The sequence below is a fragment of the Bombyx mori genome, chromosome 12 (assembly GCF_030269925.1).
Source record: "Bombyx mori chromosome 12, ASM3026992v2".
In the NCBI taxonomy this organism is placed as follows: Eukaryota; Metazoa; Arthropoda; class Insecta; order Lepidoptera; family Bombycidae; genus Bombyx; species Bombyx mori.
In genome coordinates this window covers 5276980-5291219 of record NC_085118.1, presented here as the reverse complement: position 1 = coordinate 5291219, position 14240 = coordinate 5276980, and positions in this window count along the sequence as shown.

Here is a 14240-nt window from a genome sequence, read left to right as displayed (position 1 = left end):
TTTACCCCAAGATTAAATTATTATAATTATTAACCTATATTTTTTGTTGATGTTCTAATAAATATATAAATAAATACATATGTTGATTTTAATAATTTAATTGCATTATGACGCAGAGTAAATAATGTTTTTGCACGTGAGTGTACCATGCGCAAACTTACCCCCACTACGTCAACAAATGCTCAAGAAGTTTGCCGGCTATTATAAACAGTTTTAGTAATGACTTTCTCTTAGTTATCGTGCGAAGCCCTTCAAAGTGTCCGTGTCGGTCGACGTTGATGTCGCATTGCTAGTTTTAGTGTGAAGTTGATCTGTCGCAAGTGACTGGCTTATAAGAAATGACACAAGAAAGATCTTCGACAAAGAAGTCGACGTTCAATGTTTCGAATGCCGTTGCTCAGAATATGTAAGCATTTGCAATCTTACCTTGAAAATGTAGGTAGCCCGATTCGTCTCTTTTCAGGATTTCTGTTTTTTTTTTATTGCTTAGATGGATGGACGAGCTCACAGCCCACCTGGGGTTAAGTGGTTACCTGAGCCCATAGACATCTACAACGTAAATGCCCCACGCACCTTAAGATATACGTTCTAAGATCTCAGTATAGTTACAACGACTGCCCTACCCTTCAGACCGAAACACATTACTGCTTCACGGCAGAAATAGGCAGGGCGGTGGTACCTACCCGCGCGGACTCAAAAGAGGTCCTACCACCATTCTATGATAGCTACAAGTACTTCTCTATCACTAAACATTACAACATTTGAACTAAAAATCATAGTAATAGTTGTTTCACGAATGCAATAGGCAAGAAGGAGATGCCACTCCGTTCACAACACAATAAAAAAAGGAAAAACAAAATTGTTATTTTTATGTAATTCCGAGCAATTTCATATTTATCTACCTTTCAAACCTTCTCTGGACTTCCACAAATAATTCAAGACCCAAATTAGCCAAATCGGTCCAGCCGTTCTCGAGTTTTAGCGAGACTAACGAACAGCAATTCATTCTTGTATATACATATATAGATAAATAAAGGAAAAAACAAACGCTAAAAAAATCGGCTGTCGAAAATCTCTTATCTTGCGAATCGCAATAAAAACGTTATAACATGAAAATTGAAGGAACGGCCACGCTTAATTTACCCTAATACTCGTTCGTCCCTGACCTTTAAATATTTCCGAGATTGCGGTCTAAAAATATGACTATACCTTTTTTTTTTTCGAACCACAATGTAATGAACGAAGGATTCGTAACACAAAATGCGTCAAGTTAAATGTGACATGCTTGTAAATTAACAGAGGTCAAATTTAAGTTCCGTTAAGTTATTGTTAAATATTATCAAAGACTTTAGGTTCGAGTCCGCGCGGGTGGGTACCGCCACCCTGCCTATTACTGCCGTGAAGCAGTAATGCGTTTCGGTTTGAAGGGCGGGGTAGCCGTTCTAACTATACTTGAGACATTAGAACTTATATCTCAAGGTGGGTGGCGCATTTACGTTGTAGATGTCTATGGGCTCCAGTAACCACTTAACACCAGGTGGGCTGTGAGCTCCTCCACCCATCTGAGCAATAAATAAAAAAAGAGTTTAAATGTCGAAGAGTTCGTCGCTCAGTTGTTATTACACCAAGTGTATGTATATCTACGAAGTATACTTGTCTTTTCGGTATTAGTTCTTCTATTCGAAACATTCACAAAAGATCTACGGAAACAGTGATATTAGAGCGTATAGTCAGTTCATAGGGTACTCTGTACCTACTCCATATTTGCTCTTATTTTTTATTGCTAGAATGGTAGACGAGCTCACAGTCCACATGGTGATAAGTGGTTACAGGAGCCCATAGACATCAACAACGTAAATCCCGCCATCCACCTTGAGACATCAAACATTACAATTTACCTACAGTTTTTTTCTAAAAATCATATTTTTAGCATATTTTACGCAACGTGAAATATTATACAGTATTGCTAATGAAGTTAGTAGTGGTTTCTTTTAAAGAAGATGCTATCTCTTGTGAGCATATAAAAGAAAACTGAAAAAAATATCAAATTCAAAAAAGTCAAACATTTTTTTTTTCTTGAGAATCAAGTCTTCATTTTTTTTATCAGTCTACATTATAATGAACGTTAGGCGTTTTGTTCTTTTCGTCTGAAGGCCAGACGTAAAACGCAAATAATAGGGCCGCGGGTCTCACAGGTAGATTTTAGATACCAGGTCAGTATTGTCAAGGACAACCAAAGGGCGGTTTGGCCATTTCTCAGAGTTACGTCAAACTCTAAATATGTTTCTTAATATAGAAAACCTTGATTTTTCGACGTTAAACTAAAATAAAGATATTTTTGTTATTGCTATCTATAGCGAGTCAGCATGCGTGATGATGGGTTGTCGCTTCATGTCAGCTGGGCTTGGTGAAACACAATGACCAAATTATAGACAGATTTTGATGAATATTCTACCATTTAATAAAAAAATATTGGTGGATCCGTATGCGTTTTACTGGTGGTAGAGGACCTCTTGAGTCCGCACGGGTAAGTACCACCACCCTGCCTATTTCTGCCGTGAAGCAGTAATGCGTTTCGGTTTGAAGGGTGGGACAGCCGTTGTAACTATACTGAGACCTTAGAACTTATATCTCAAGGTGGGTGACGCATTTACGTTATAGATGTCTACGGGCTCCAGTAACCACTTAAGACCAGGTAGACTGTGAGATCGTCCACCTATCTAAGAATTAAAAAAAAAAAAAAATTATTTTATCGATAGCTGGAGGATGACATTGACAGGAAGACAACGACCAGTTGGACTATAAATGGACTCATCTACATTCTAAGTTTATAAAAATACTAAATTGAAACCGGAACGCTTAAACGCTCTCAACACAAGCAGACATTATATCGAATTTACTGGTGGTAGGACTTCTTGTGAGTCCGCGCGGGTGGGTACCACCACCCTGCCTATTTCTGCCGTGAAGCAGTAATGCGTTTCGGTTTGAAGGGTGGGGCAGCCGTTGTAACTATACTTGAGACCTTAGAACTTGTATCTCATGGTGGGTGGCGCATTTACGTTGTGGATGTCTATGGGCTCCAGTAACCACTTAACACCAGGTGGGCTGTGAGCTCGTCCACCCATCTAAGCAATAAAATAAAAAAAAAGAATATCTAGTTAATGCATCTTTTATTAGAATTATTCTTGCTACCTTTTCCATCAAATATAATCTAATTCAACTATTATTTATGAGTTTTTTTTACATGACGGTTATAGCTAGATGGATCATTGCCGACTACTGATTACTTCCTAGATACATTTCCGTCTAAACTTCAAAAGTAAAAGTGAAAAAGTATAGGGTTTTAGAGGAGCTTGAGACGGTATTCTCTGACGGACTCGGTGGTACAGTAGGTACTTAGCGTCGCTGACTGTTGCGCCAAGGGTCGTGGATTCGATTCCCACATTGGACAAACATTCGTGTGATGAACAGGTTTGTTTGCTCTTTGTCTGGATATTTAAAATTTATTTATGTATATGTTTCATTTAATATTTGAATGTATTTAAGTATTTATATCAGCCTTTGGTACCCATAACACAGGGAATCGTAATATGGGGCCGAATGACCGTGCGTGATTTGTTCCCAGTTATTTCAGAGGTATCTGTTAATTTATTCTCTTAATTTTGGTGTTGTTCATCTTAAATCCTATGTCTTTCTTCGGAGTAGAAGACATGAGCTGCCTATATCCTGCAGATCGCCGACCCACCGGAAGGCCATTTCCAATTTCAGCGACCATCTATTAGACAAGTGCCTTGCTCTCTGCCACTTCAACTTCGCAAGCTTTCTGCCTAGGTCGGTTATAATGGTTCTCCTGCGAATCTCCTGATTGGTTCTCGCATTAAAAATCTAATAAATACATAAATTTCTTTACAATATTTACACAACGTAAAACTATATGTCCCGTTATACAGTACGGTAACACAACAACGAAGCTTCTAGGGTCACTCCGTCATTATTGCTAAGCACGAAAATTATTTAATCTCGTACGGTAACGTACGGGCCTCCATCAAAACCGACACGCTGCGACGATAGATTGGCCTCTATTCCACATGGAAGGGGACGGCAGCATTATTATCCCGTCAAAGTGATTAAATAAATAGTACCGGTGTTGTAGTGCGGAGTTATTCCGTAATTACCGCCTTTATTGCTCGCACAGGGCGCAGGAATGCCTAGTATTGGCGAGCGCGGAGCAAAGTTGAGTCGGGGTTAAGCATTCTGTTGTGTGAGCTTCGATTCGTGTGGGATATTGTAAAGTTTTGATTGATTTAAGTGGTTAAAATAAAAGATCTCTTTACCTATGACGTTACCATTCCACAATGTTGGCCATTGGAATTGTAATTTATGTATGACTGCTAATAAATTCTAAATTAAAATGAATTTTATTTTAAAACTACCTGACCCGGCAGACTTCGTAGTACCTCAATCGATAAATAAAAGACACATCAAGGGGACACATCAAAGGAAAAACAAAATTGTTTGTTTTATATTATTCCGAGTTTTTTTATATTTTCTCACCTTTTAAACCTTCCCTGGACTTCCACGAATAATTCAAGACCAAATTGGTCCAGCCGTTCTCGAGTTTCATTTCATTTTTATATATAGAGATTATGGAATTATCAAAATATGCAGTTATTTGTTTGTTGATTAGTGTTTTGTTTTCACCACATTCGAAAACGCCAAAAATACGAGTAATTATAAAACATGAGCTTCGTCGCGGTAGCAATTCCGATCAAACGACTCACAACATTAATGACGTGTACAGAGTATATACACTACAAACGAACGCACGACTCGTTATTGGTCTGAATGCTTCCGACGCTGTGGTCGCCCGAAAACTTAGTCAACGACGACGAATTACAGGCGATAGTAGACGTTGATAATACTTAATCAATATTTGGGTTAACAGCAGCTAACTTTTTTTTCCTTCCTGTGCTGATAGCATTGTGAGGCTATATCATCTTTACCCTAGCGTGTAGGTGAGCTCTCGGGGCTCAAAACGGAGATGCTGCTAACACTGGCCCTAGCAAGAACAGTGCTTCGCAGAATCTACAGCCGCGTTTCCGATCCAGCGCCTGTATCCACTCCTGCACTGGATCTAGCCACTGTAGTACCCTAGTAAAGCTGATATAGCCCCTCAAGACTATCAGCATAGGTTTTTTCCGCCCTCTATTGGGGATGGAGGGCGGGGCATGTCGGAGTCGTACTGACTATATCAACAACCCACGTCCGAACCTCGCATAGCCCTCAGACACAGCCCACTGAGTTTCTCGCCAGATCTTCTCAGTGGGTCGCGTTTCCGATCCGGTGGTAGATTCTGTGAAGCACGGCTCTTGCTAGGGTTCGTGTTAGCAACGTCATCAGGTTTGAGCCCCGTGAGCTCACCCACTAGTTAAGGCGACGCTGATATAGCCTCTCAAGGCTTTCAGCATAGGTAGGAAAAAAAAACCTCGCATGACAAAGAAGTCATGAAAAAAATCTAAAATAAGTACATAATATTTGCGTTTCATCATCAGCCTGTATCTCTCTACTGCTGGATGTAGGCCTCTCCCATAGTCCGCCACAATGAACGATTCTCCGCCTTCTGCATCCAATCTCTCCCAGCATATCGCCGCAAGCCATCGGTCCAACGGACAAGGGGAAGCCCAACGCCGCACTTACCGGTACTTGGTCTCCAATCCAGAACACGTCTGCTCCAACGGCCATCGGTTCTGCGACACGTACCTATGTCCGGCCCATTGCCATTTCAGCTTGCTAATCTTAAAGGCTATGTCGGTTACTTTGGTTTTTAGACGGATTTCCTCATTTCTGACTCGATCCATCAAAGAAACTCCGAGCATACACCTTTCCATAGCACGCTGAGCGACTTTGAACTTACGGACCAGACCTACGGTCAGTGATATTTGCGTTGAAATGTAATTTAAATTATTATTCAATCGCACAAAAATAAACAGGATAACATTACAGAAAAATATTTCACGCGAAAAAATGTAACTTTTTTACCAAAAATATGTATCAAATCAAGTTGAGGACGCTTAAAAATATTTCTAGAAAAATCACAATATCCGATATAATCGGTTGCATGTGAAAGAAATCGACATTGTCTCAATGAGCCTGCTTTTCTTGAGCTCGATTTAATTGACAACCTTTTATATTGGTGAAATTTCGTTTTATTTTTATAGTCACCTAGTATGGAAGCTATTTCACGCACCTCTCTAGTACGCATAAACTAAGCAATAGAGGTCGACATTGCAGCTAAGCGGTCGACGGTCATTCGACCCGCCGCCATGTTTGATCTGTATCTTTGGCGCCATAATTCCCAGCCATTCGCTGATTTGCACTGATTGAATTCGTAATTGTTACCGCTTGTTGGTCGTTTAATTAATCAAGACTATGTGCTACCTTAGAATGCTTCTCTAATGATTCTTTTATTTGTCTAAGTATAGATAATATTTATTTTGAAAAAAAAACATAAAATGAGAAATATTGTATCCTAATAAGTGAGTGAATAGATTTGACAATTAGTCACGTACCTATTCACAAGGTACAAATTAGGGGAAAAATAATTAAGTATTGTCCATTGAGTTTTCGATGTCATCAGACATCAATACAATTCGTGTCCAATTATGTGCTTTAAGTTGCAATTAAACGTGCTTTTAATGAAAGGTTTTCCAGTAAATTTTGATTCTCCTGTAATATCTCATGTGCAAGGTTGCAGAGGGGCATAAATTAACATACCTATAGATACATGTAGTTTTTGAAGTGAAAACTTCTTTAGAATCGTTGTGATTTCAAACCGGATGCAACCGAAAAAACGACAAGAGACACAAATTTATAAATGTGTAGGATGAAGCCAGCAAAGAATGACACAGAAATATACATACTATTTAATACAGCGCCATCTGTGAGATTTTTTAATAGTAACGTGTGTATGAAAGCTCTTGTAGTGAATTTTAATTTAGGATTATACGTGAAATTAAAATATCAATTCACAGAGGGCGCTACCTTACAATTATTTACTAATCACAAAATTTTACATATACTTAAGACGTTTAGGATAATTGTATTTTAATTTTGGAAGTTTTCACTTCTACCACGTGTGAATTGCACACATTTAATTTTTTTTAAAATAGGTATTATTATATAGGTAGTTGTAGTTTAGACCTCAGACGTCATTGTATATTAATGCATGATTCATTTTATATCATTAATAATAATTTTATAAAAGACCTAGGATTTTTAGAAACTTTTTATTTTATTTTATTATAGGTTGTTATAATTAAATAAAATAAAAAAAAATTTAAAAATGTGATGAATTCATTGATTTTATAATATTTATGTACCGTACACAATACACGCACACGTAACAATTATTTTTGAAATAAAAGAAACCAATTTAAAATTATCCAAAAGCTGAAAACATTACATTGAAATGCCTAAATCATTTATATTTGCGCGAGACTCGTCGGAACGTGAAATAAAGCAGTAAAATGTAAATTTGTTACCATCTGTTGCTACATTTAATGTAAGCCACCTTTATTGTAATGCCACTAAAACGAGCGCCTACGTCAATATTAAAGCAAATATACTTCACAATGTCTTGCTTACATTCAATGTAAGGCGCTTTATGTTTCCAAATTATCAATGTCGAATGCTTGGAATGTCGATAAGTCGAGGCTTTGAATTCCATATGATGGCTTGACGCGCTTAAAATAATAGTTTAATTAATAAACCTTGTTGGATCTTTATGTTTTTTCCGGATCTAATTATTCCTTCTTGTCCATTCAAGTGTTATCAGCATTTTTTTGCATAACGACTGTTGTAAATACTTTCTTTTACGTGTTTCATATTGGTAGAAACATCTTTCTGGTGCCTTCAGGTCTACGAGGGAAGAAAACACTAGTTCTAAAGTCGTTGTGGCCTAGAGGATAAGACGCCCGATAAATTCGCTTCAAGCAATGCGATTGTGCCGGTGTTCGAATCCCGCAGACAGGTACCTACCAATTTTCCTAATGGAATACTTACTTAACAAATGTTTGCGTATGACTTCCACGGTGAAGGCATAGTGACATCGTGTAGTTAAAATCAAACTCGCATAATTATAATTTTCGTAATTTTTGTTGGTTGAGCATCTCGTAAGACCCTACGGGTGTCAGCACTCTGCTTATTTCCGCCGCGAAGCATTAATGCATTCCTATAGATATTCGCTATAGATCTGAGACTTAGACTCATGCCTCAGGGTGTGCTCAAGGCTCTGGTAACCACTTGGCATCAGGTTGGGCGTGAGGTCATTCACCCGTCTAAGCAAAAAATACAAAGAAATTTAGGTTTTCTCGTGATTTTCAATGGCTCTCAAGTATCGCTGCTTATTTAATATAAATGAATGTAAATAGATATAGCAATTAAAATCAATAATCTAGGATACTTTTCCGAATATAAAAAAAATATGTGCAATTCACACGGTGTGCAAAACTTTCAGCAGTTTTGGCTTCAAGATAATAAGACGAGTGTAAAATTTTGGGAAGAGAATAATTGCAGGTTTTAGTAATGTTCATAGAGCTAGATAATTATTTTACATTTTATTTTTATTTATTATAGAGATTTATTCAGAATGTATTAAGTATGAATAATAGATACGAAGCAGAGTACAAAGAGAACCACGAATATAAGAAATACTATAATGCTTCCTATCTCATTTTCTCCCACGTTAAATCTTATTTAGATGTCTGTCTCTTTTTACTGTCGTTTTTTTCGTTTCATCGGCTTTCGAATCATAACGATGCTAAAGAAGTTTTCACTTCAAAAACCTATTTGTTTTGATTTTTTTTTTCGAAAGAAAATAAAACAAATAAGGTTTTTATTCGTTCGGAAAATTATCCACAAGTTTTGAAAAACACAAAATTACTAGAATTAAAAAGTATTAGGTCGTGCACCTAACAATCCCGGCAATGGTCTCATTACGCGAATAGGTACGGGGTACGCGTTTCGTGAGGCTGTCATTACTGTGCAATTTCTCCCTACTCCTAATGAGTGTTGCCAGGATTTTTCATGAAATTCAAAAAGCATATTTAATATAGTGCTTCATTAAGTGACAAAAACTCGTTAACGTTCTAAAAAGACATTACGTATATAATATAGATAGCATTTAGTATGTAAAATAAATAATAGTTTAAAAAAACTAACAAAATACGCTTTTATAGAAAACTCAACTAAATAAAAGTTTTATTTTTAGTTTTTACTATAAAATCATTTTTGTTACAGTATTTTTAATTCAAATTTATTAAAATATATTTTCTATGTTATAGTGGGAATTTAAATTTTTTTCAATTTTTTTTTTAAATATTGAGTTGTAATCGGTCATTAATAAGTATCCAAGTACCAAATTTCGAGTTAATCCGACGTTTTGAAGGGGGTCAAAATCATGTTCAAAGATTCCGTTACAAACATACATACGTCTGAAGCTAATAAAAGCGTATTAATAGCGCCTTTTCCTTGAGTGAAGTTTTCCGGGATGCTTCCAAAGAACGTAAATTCAGGGATTAACTATACTAACGCTCTTAATCTATATATATAAAAATAAATTGCTGTTCGTTAGTTTCGCTAAAACTCGAGAGCGGCTGGACCGATTTGGCTAATTTTGGTCTTGAATTATTTGTGGAAGTCCAGAGAAGGTTTAAAAGGTAAATAAATATGAAAATGCTCTGAATTAAATAAAAATAACAATTTTGTTTTTCCTTTGATGTCCCCCCCATGTCGGACGGGTTCCTTTTATTTGTTTTAAGTTTATTTTATACAAAAGCTTAGGTCTTTTATTTATCGATTGAGGCACTACGAAGTCTATCAGGTCAGCTAGTACTTAATACGATTTTGTATCTATTCTCTTTCTTTTTCCTATATTTCTTGAGTTTACTCATCAACAAACGATTTCATGTAAATCCCTGGTTATGATAATTGGATTGAAAACGCATAATAATTCTTGTTTGGTTGGTTTCGATCAGTTAAAACTTTAGGCGTTACAAATGATTTATTATTACCTCAAATATGATTTATTGGATTAAAAACAAAAAGCTTCTTCCTTCTTGATTCATCAATAGAATAATCTTTAGAAAATATATTCAACAGATATCGTTTAGAATTTCTTTTTTCATTACATTGCAACCCTATCACAAGCTTCATCCTGGAATGACTTCTAATAATGCTCTCGCTGAGCGAAAAGCAAAAGATTCAACGACATAATCACACTAAAAGCATTTCTTGTTATCATTCAAAATATACAAATAGTACTTACTTGATTTTAATTCCTTTTATTTATTTATTTATTAGGCTCACAATACACATTACAAGCTAAGAAGATACATAAAAAACATAAGTAAAAAGAAACAAAATCTGGCTTGCAAACATAAGTTATGTGCGCACGACAAAACAAGACATAGTGCTGAATTTGTATAACAACATTCCTTACTTATACGACTAAACAACACGACAACGAAAACTAATCTTACTTATAATGTAAGGAAATAATTTTATTCACAATATAAAATTAAACAATACAACAATTACACTACTAACATATTACTAACGTGGAGGATGCCCTTGATCTTTTTTTTTTATTGCTTAGATGGGTGGACGAGCTCACACAGCCCACCTGGTGTTAAGTGGTTACTGGAGCCCAAAGACATCTACAATGTAAATGCGCCACCCACCTTGAGATATCAGTTCTAAGGTCTCAAATAAAGTTACAACGGCTGCCGCACCCTTCAAACCGAAACGCATTACTGCTTCACGGCAGAAATAGGCGGGGTGGTGGTACCTACCCGTGCGGACTCACAAGAGGTCCTACCACCAGTAAAAACGTAACTAACCTACAAGTACAATTCGTTATTTGTAGAATAAAAAATCCTACCAATAAACATAAATTAGATTGAGTCTCGATAATTGTAACTGAATAAGCCTTTGGCTTTGATTTCATTTTGATTTTAATGCGATTGGTAATTTTGAAAACAAATATTTTAACCCACTGGGTTTCCTAGCGGATCTTCTCAACGGGTCGCGATTCCGATCCGGTGGTAGATTCCGCGAAGCACTGCTCTTTCTAGGATTTCTAGGATAAATATTAGCAATTCTCTCAGATTGAACCCATGAACTCATCTACATGTCCGAACGTAACTGGAATAACCCATTGGGCTACCAGCGATTAGGTTGGCAAAAAAAACCTTTATATTGCCTACAGAAGCAGCTAGAACGGGTATAGCATTCTCTAAGCCATTGTTTTAAGGTCGACATACATACATACAAGGTAACAAACATTTCAACTCAAAGAATTTTGAAATTAATGGACGTGTCTGCCTAGTAGTAATGCTGGAATGGAAACTGTTGGAAGCTAACGCAAAGTACCATCGTTTTGTCTATTTCTGCCGCGAGATACTCATTCGGTTCGCTTCTAATTGTAACACTGGTGGTAGGACCTCTTGGGAGTGTCCACACGGGTAGGTACCACCACCCCGCCTATTTCCGCCGTGAAGCAGTAATCCGTTTCGGTTCGAAAGGTGGGGTAGCCCCAGCCCACTGAGTTTCTCGCCGGATCTTCTCAGTGGGTCGCGTTTCCGATCCGGTGGTAGATTCTGCGAAGCACTGCTCTTGCTAGGGTCAGTGTTAGCAACTCTCCGGTTGAGCCCCGCGAGCTCACCTACAAACGTTAGGGTTACGCTGAAATAGCCTCTCAAGGCTATCAGCATAGGTAGGCAAAAAACAAAAAGGGGTAGCCGTTGCAACATACTGAGACCTTAGAACTTATATCTCGAGGTGGGTGGCGCATTTACGTTATAGATGTCTTTGGGCTGCAGTAACCACTTAACATCAGGTGGGCTGTGAGCTCGTCCATCCAAATAAGCAATAAAAAAAAAAAACAGCGGTTATAGTTACAATGGATAATATTAATTTAACCCCATGTATTAATTAACCGTATTAACCCTAAGGTTTCGGAATTCTCTTTGTAATGCCTATTAGATGTGGTATCCGTTTAACGTTCAGTGAGGCGTTAATTTTTGTAATTTAAATTTAGAATATTACGTTTCAATATTAATCAATTTTAAACTTGACCTTCATAAAGAAGACTCCTGTTCTGAAACGTGACACACTCTTTTGTCCCGACTCGTAGCCCCGTTGGTGTTGGTGCAGGTATAGGAATTCCTTTCATTAAACTGGAATACTTGCACAACCTGCCCGGTCATAAAGGCCCGCTAATTTTCAATTAAAATATTTGCGGAAATTTATGAAGACGTTGATTAAGAGAATCGTGCCCGAACTCTTCAAGGGAATATATCTTCAGACTTTAACCTTGTGAAATTCATTAGCCTTTATTATCAGGTAAGTTGGACAGACAAACTCACTTGCCACCTGTACATCGAAGTGAATGGGTCCCGTGGAATCACAACGGTGGTCAATTTAGGAAACCTATGGAAAACCCTAAAATAGCCTTTTTTAAACTGAATCTATCAAAGGTCTAGAGCAACAACATAGTTTCGATGCACAGCTCTCGCAGTTCGATTTAGAATGTGTGATTTTTTTTTATTTGACGAATAGGAGGCTCAGTGTGAACCCATGGTCTTGGCGAAGTAGTAATGTGTATTGATATGAAGAGTAAAACACTTATAAAAGCTTTTTTTATGATTGAAGTATTACTGGTGGCCCTTCCAGTTTCCAGAAGGAGACCTAACAACTCAAGGGCAGCTGCTTCTCGAATGAAAAACAAAATGAAGCTTTCTATCCAACAAATTGGAATTCTTGGGTACTTCGCGGCAGATATCGACATCTAGATACAAACAAAGGTGCTAGGATTAGAGAGTTGGGCACATTAAAAATACCAAGGGCCGATGTAAAATCTGCTACTCAAAACCTAGTAGCGCCATACGATAAGACACTCGGGGAAGAGAGCGTTATTATGAGATTATTATTTTCATAAATCTTTCATAACTAGAGATCCCGCAGTAGTCGAAATTCGACTATAATTAATTGGAATTGTAAGTTTGTACACTATTATGATTGTATTTTATACGTCTATAATCACAAATTTCGCCAAGACTACACTATAAAAAATATTAACAAAGACAAACAATATTTAATCTATTCTCAATTTGACAACAGACGTCAAGAACAAAAGTTTGACAATAAATAGTATGCATGCGTGTGTGCGTCAAATACATGGTATGTAGTGTGTGTAATGTTTTCTTTATTGATTTAAGATATCTTTTATGCATTATTTAAAAAAAATATTAGCACTGTGCACTTCTTCTCTATATTCTCTATAAATGTGGAAAATTTCATACTCCTCCGTCCGCGCAATTTTCGTAAAAAGGGATACAAAGTTTTTGCTTCGCGTATTAATATATAGATTTCAATTAGTATTCTAAACGTCAACGATATTAAACGCGAAATTCAAAGGTAATTTTTTTTCCTTAATTTACCTTTTTATTACACTAGCTTCACTTTTTAGCAAGAGTAGTACCTACTTCGCTGAATCTATCACCGGATCGGAATCGCGACCCACTGACAAGATCCGGCGTGAAACTAAATGGACTGGGTAAAGAAAGGTACTTTTAATCAAGTCCACGACCCACGAATCTTGAGGATAATATTGAATAATAATAATACTTGATAAATTTTGTAACTAATTAAAGTTCCGAGAAAACAAGATCAAAAATGTTGAATTTTATAAACTTAATTTAAATTCCCATTGATCGATTCAATAAACTATGAGACGTAAAAATTTTCCACATATATCATTATAGCTTTGACGTCGATTTGTTTTTTTGTTGTCAATGAGCTGAATCTCTTCAATTCTAAAACAAAACAAACCTTCAAAAGTCCGGGAATCGAACGAAAAATTAAGACCCTTTATCCCCAAAAAAATTGCTTTAAGACTTTGTTACAAAACAGACAGACGATTCTATTGATCAAAGAAAAGGTTTTTCGTTTGATATCTTAAAGGTTAATTGTTCGAAAAACAAAAATATTCTGTTTTCTAAAATACATCAATGGCATCTGTTTATAAATTGAAATGATACAGACCCAATTTAATCTGTGCTACGCAATATACAAAATATTTATAAGAATCTCAAATTTTTTATAATTTACGGACACGTCCATTAAAACGAAATAAGATTGGAAGGTAGTACGAAAGCATATGACGTATACCACTAGGCCTA